Genomic DNA, 6,499 nt, shown 5'->3' on the forward strand with positions numbered 1-6,499 from the left:
GAGTATTTTCTCTAAGCCTCTGTGTATGGGCAAAGACTTTGGAAGCACCAAAAGGAAAGTTGACACAGTTAACAGCAGGAGGAAGGAATTTATTAGAAGCAGAAGAGTTTCTTCACAAAATAGAAGTCATGTCCAAGAATGGAAAACAGAAAGGATCATAAACTCTGGCAAGTTAAATGAAAACTGCAACAAGGTCAGCCATGTAGAATCCCAGCAACAATTTCTGAAGACAAAAAGGTCCATCACTAAGAGCTCTGAAAGAAATCGTGGCACCAGGGGACAGCAGCAAGAGCCTTCATGTGAATAACCTATTAAAAAAGGGCATTAAATTGCCAGTGACCACATTTGAGGGAATTCTCTAGTGATGTTTGAGGGGGTTTTGTTCTTGGGCTCCTGCTGTTTAACCTATTCACAAATGAGCTGGAAGGAGGGCCTATGGTGAGAAGACATTTTGGTGAAGGGACAAAGTTCTTACATGTGGTAGGGGCAAGTTGCCTTAACCCTTTCAGGCTGGACAAAGATTCTGCTGAGGTGTCAGTTGATGCCTGCACTGCTCTTTGAAAGGCCTGGGGAAAGCCAAATTATCATGGGAGGCACCAAAGGAGAGAAGAGAGGAAGGTTGATGTGGAAAGGTCAGAAATGTACAGATGGGGAACTAGAGGAGGATGCAGAGCACAGCACCCTGGAGACATGTGAGGGGCCACTGGAAGTGATGCTGTGCTGGGAGACTTCAGAGAAAAAGGGGATGGATACAGGCACTGCAGTCACCAGGACTCTGTCACTGGGCTTCCTCTTTCTTCTGCTGGGGATGGTGGGGGAAGTTGATCAGGAAACCCCATGACTCAGTGGGACCTCAGATGGGGAAGGTAAAAAAAAAACAAATGAGGTCTGGAGGCCACCAGGAGAGGGGCCCCAGTTTGTCACAGTTGGACTGTGTGTATGGCCAGGTCCCCCCATGGCACACTGTGGGCAGGACACCCTGTCAGACTTGCTGTGAGTACAGGGCTGCCCCCAGAAGGAGTTCCTGACTTACATTCCTGGTGGGCCATGGCATCAGCCAGGAGGACAAGGTGACCTGGGATCCCTCAATTCTCCCAGGGTAAGAAGCCCCATGGCAGGAATGTCTGGGGAAGTTGTACAGGCAAGAGACAAGAGAGAGGAGCACCAGGAGGAGTAAACATTTTCACAGTGTGATTTGAGTGCAGACCAGCTGCACTTTAGATCTCTAGACAGAGAGTGATAAGGAGATGCAAGGTCCAAGAAGGAACCTGCAAAGCTGGGACTGTATGGAGACCATAGTTGCAGAATTCAGTAGAGATGGCATGAGCACTAATTTGCTCTTTACCTTCTGGAGAAGGCAGCATGGATGACCCCATGTGTAGGGCTAGCAATGTAGACTACCCCAAAATCTGCAAACTGTTGTCTCAGATGACCCTAGGGCTGGTGACACCAGCACCATCTGGCAAACTGATGATAAAAGAGGTTCCAGGGACCTGTAAAAATGAGATTTCAAGGAGTATCTCCAGAGGATATTGCAGTTTGAATGCAGCACCTTGGCCTGCTTGGCTGCCTGACAGCTCAGTGTTTGCTGCTGCAGACAAGATGCTGGACTAAGTGGAGCTTCTAATTCTTACAGCTGCCTGTTTACACATGGGATAATCTCTTGCTCCCTTTTTGCTTCAAGGCAATTCCTAAACTCACAGGCCAACAGTATCTAAAGAGGCTTCTAATTTTGGACAACTCCATTTGGGGGCTGTGCTTTGGGTCACATTTTCAATTCTTACATGAGTACGTTTAGTTCCTACTGTGACAAACAGGGCTGGCACATCTGAAAAGACCCACTCCACAGTCCAGGCATTTCAGAGGGGTGGCTGTTTGTGTATAATTAACTGACTGTTATTTATTGAGCTGGCAGTGGAGACAGTCTGTAGCACAACACTCTGTGCTGCCCAGCAGGTCACAATTCCAGTGTTTTTGCCTCTCAGTGTTGTCACTGTTTAAACAGCAAAGGCAGTGTCTGACCCAACATCTGCCATGAAGGGGCAGAGAAGAGAACTTTGTCCTTAAACTTTCCTTGCTCCAATCTGTGAGTAATCTACATACCTCTCATTGGCTGCAACCTGGAAAGTCTCAGTTGCTTTTATTTAGTGTGGTGAGTGCCAAGATCTGAGCATGGCAGGAAAATAAACTTTGTGCTGCAGCTCTGCTGGGCCCCTCAAAATCCATGACCACTCTGCTTTTGTGGCTGGGGATTCTTCTGCCACTGCTCCTGACATTGCCACACTACACACAGTGTGTTGTTTTAAAAAGAGTTGTCTACTGAAATAGAAAACAAAAGCCCTCCTGGTTTGTCAGCTGAACTGAAGCAGACAGTTTTTATTGCTGCACAGGCAATTTATAATAAGAAAGAGAAACAAACAAACAAACCCAATCACGAGAGGCTTCACAAGAGACAGGAGGTGCATGGATGGACCTTATTCAAAGCAGGAACTTAAATGCAGTGGAACAAAAAAATCAGAAAAATCCACTACCCAAGAATCTGAAGGATGGTTAAAGGAAACAGGATATGATTCCACAACAGCATTCTCAGGGCACTATCAACACTGAAAAAAATACAGTCTTGACTTTTTACCCTTATCCTATGAATCCATCCTACATCCTTGTGCTTCTAGCCTCACTTCCCACAGAGAATGAAATCTCTGTGATCAAGCCATCTGGCTGTCTATCAGCCAGTATGTTCTGAACCTGCTTTCTATCAAACTGACAAAGGGATTGGTGCTCCAAGAGAATTAAGTGCCTGTGAAATTCATGAAAATCAGCAGCTCAGTCAGAGATGAAGCTCCAAATGAGTGCCCTTGCCAAGAGAAAGGTAGGCAGCACCCAGGTGGTTTACACACTGCTTGCTGAGGTCAGTCATCACATGGACTCACCAGAGCAGATGGTCCCTCTTCCTCAGTGAGATCAGGGGCTCACACTGATGCAGAGAGTGGTACAGGTGAGGGAAGGGGAGGAAGAGGCAACAGGACACACCAGTGGGAAGCAGGTCTCGTTAGGTCCACAGAACAATGAATTTAATGGTAGACTTCCACTTATTGGCATAACTGTGCAGCTCCTGCAGTTCCTGAGGAGCCTGCAAAGATGTGGGTGTGTTTCTTATGGAGGAGGCTGACAGGCAATCTCTGCCTCTTCACTCCAACACCCAAACCCTTGCCATGGAATTCCCATTGCTTCCAACTGCTCAGGACAGGACTGAAACTCAAAGCAGGTTCCAGGGCTCTGGAGACAACACACTTGCTCTTTGAAACCGTAGAAAGGGCATTAAAAGTTAGGAGGGAAAGTACAGCCCAGTTCAAAGTTTCCCCAAAGAAAAAAAAATCCCAACCAGGGAAAGTTTAGAAATAAAAAATTATTTCTCCTCCCCTTGCAAAGGGAGTTTCATTTTTTGGTTGTTTTTTCCTTGTCTTGCTCTGCTGCTTCCCATAGTGTGCTGTGGAACAGCAGCTGAGCTTGCAAATACTTCTGGAGGAAAAGGGCTGTTTTCCTGGAAGCTCTCTCTGCCTTGGAGGGGAAACCTGTGTGGTTTTAGGAGTCCTGTGTTTTAACTAAGTGAGGAAGAATGTTATTTAACAACACCTTGGCAGCTCAAACCAAGGCCTGACACTTTCAGATTACCTTCAGTGCCCTTCTGTGTGGGCAAACTTGTGTCCCCAGCCTGAGGCATTGCACAGCCCCTCCAGACTGGTCAGGACAGAATGAGAAGGATTGCTGTGAGCTGACCCACAGAAGAGGCAGCAGCTCACTGTGGTTTGCTCACTGGGGCTTTCCCTGCACTGAAAAGGGAGGTGGAGAAGGTTTTTGCCTCTTGACAGGTTTATGAAGGGTAAATACAAAGCTCTGCAGGACTCACAGAAAGGGCACTTTCCTGGAGGTGGGCTTGGTGTGTGACTGACTCATGGGGGCAGAAAAGTCACTATTTTAGTGAAGAACAGATGTGAAGGATATTAACTGGAGCCCTCTTCTCTCCAAGATTTCCTTCAGCAAAGCCCCCACTTCTGTCTTCTCAAGGATTCTGTTATTTCACACAGGAAAAGGAGTGAGAGTTCAGGATTTTCTCTCACTTTCAAGAGATCCACTGGGATTTACATTTCACTCTCACCTTCTAAGTAATGGATTGAGATCCTTGAAACCATAAAACACAAAGAGAAAAATAAAGCTTAGAGCCTGTTATATTTACCCTGATGGCCAATGAAGCTAGAAGCAAAAATCTTTAAAAATAAGTGGGCTATTTCAACAATGAGGCCCTTGGTCAGAAATTGTTGTCTGACTTTCTTTGTAGAGCAGAGTGGAGTTTCCAAAACTGTTACCCACCCACAGCATTTACCCATCTGAGTTGGACTTTTGCATGGTGAGGACTTGTCAAACTGACTTCTCCTCACAAAGTTTTCTAGAGGTGATTTGAATTTAGGATGCCCAGACTGAAGTGGCCCTCAGGACCTTGAATTTTAAAAGGGGCTGACCAAGGGTTGGACTTGATGATCTCGGAGGTCTTTTCCAACCTAATCAATTCTATGATTCTATGATTCTATACACTCTCCATCCTTCAATTCCCAACAGCCCCCACTTCTAAATGGTTTCTCTCCATCATGATCTCAGGAGCCTAAAGACAGCAGCCACAATTGTTTTCCAAAAATAACACCAGCAACTTTCAGTTTCAGGATTTGTAAATGCTTCAGTGACTGACCTCGAACTTCCCCAGAAATTCTCCAGGGGGAAAGAGGTCTCACAGATCACAAGGAAAGGATTTCCCTGCCCACTCTCCAGATATCTAGAGGGCATGTCCAAAAGGTTCCTCTTTTGGGAGCTGCCTTGGCTTTTTCTCCATGGTGAAATTTTCCAGCACATAATTTGGTAAAATTATGTTAGTCCAGATGCCTTTGTTTGTCCTGAAGATGACAAAATCTACTAAGAAAAGATGCTGTTGTACAACACCCAACACTACAGAAATGTAGTTTGTGTAGCTCAGCCACGCTGAAAACTCCTGCTTAGCCCTCAGCCCCAAGTCAAAACATTCTTGTGGTGCTTAAACGTGGTTTCAGAAATGTCACTTCATAAGGCCAACCTTTGCACAGGCACTTGAGAGGGGATTTTGGGAGCCTGACAAGCCCTTTCCCCTGACATTTTGTCTGTCAGGAGACATTCTTTCAGTTCTGATTTTGGTGGCCTTCACACCAACCCACAGTGGTCAACCTGAACTCTGTTCAGATAAACACAGAGGAGGAATAAAGATGCAAAAGGTGTAGTGGGCTGAAGAAGTCTCTGTTGGGCTCCCCTTTGATCCTGGGGTCCTGTTTGGCTGGAAGGTACAGATTGGGAAGTGCTTCCTCGCTCTGGTTTCCAGTGGCATCCCAGGTACTGGTGTCACCTGAGCTCCAGTGACACCAATTACAAGCATGAGACTGATCTTGGAATCAGAAAATTGAGTAGAAACTCAAATGCCTTTGAAATTCCAGAAGGGCCGATATCTTGGATGAAATGGAACAGGCTGCCCAGGGAAATGGTGGAGTCACCATCCCTGGAAGTGTTCAGAAAACTGACTGGACTTGGCATTTTGGAATATGGCTTGGTGCTGTTTGGCTGAAAGTTGGATTTAATGATCTTGGAGGTCTTTTCCAGCCTTTATGATTCTGTGGTTGTGTGAACAAGAGAGGTGAGGTGCTCGCAGTGCAGAAATGGTGGTCACCATCCCTGGAAGTGTTCAGAAAACTGAGTGGGCTTGGCATTTTGGAAGATGGTTTGGTGCTGTTTGGCTGAAGGTTGGACTTGATGATCTTGGAGGTCTTTTCCAGCCTTTATGATTCTGTGGTTGTGTGAACAAGGGAGGTGAGGTGCTCGCAGTGCAGAAATGGTGGTCACCATTCCTGGAAGTGTTCAGAAAACTGACTGGACTTGGCATTTTGGAACATGGTTTGGTGCTGTTTGGCTGAAGGTTGGACTTGATGATCTTGGAGGTCTTTTCCAGCCTTTATGATTCTGTGGTTGTGTGAACAAGGGAGGTGAGGTGCTCGCAGTGCAGAAATGGTGGTCACCATCCCTGGAAGTGTTCAGAAAACTGACTGGACTTGGCATTTTGGAACATGGCTTGGTGTTGTTTGGCTGAAGGTTGGATTTAATGATCTTGGAGGTCTTTTCCAGCCTTTATGATTCTGTGGTTGTGTGAACAAGGGAGGTGAGGTGCTCGCAGTGCAGAAATGGTGGTCACCATCCCTGGAAGTGTTCAGAAAACTGACTGGACTTGGCATTTTGGAACATGGCTTGGTGTTGTTTGGCTGAAGGTTGGATTTAATGATCTTGGAGGTCTTTTCCAGCCTTTATGATTCTGTGGTTGTGTGAACAAGGGAGGTGAGGTGCTCGCAGTGCAGAAATGGTGGTCACCATCCCTGGAAGTGTTCAGAAAACTGAGTGGGCTTGGCATTTTGGAACATGGTTTGGTGCTGTTTGG

Source organism: Pithys albifrons, chromosome 4 (assembly GCF_047495875.1).
Source record: "Pithys albifrons albifrons isolate INPA30051 chromosome 4, PitAlb_v1, whole genome shotgun sequence".
NCBI classification, from domain to species: Eukaryota; Metazoa; Chordata; class Aves; order Passeriformes; family Thamnophilidae; genus Pithys; species Pithys albifrons.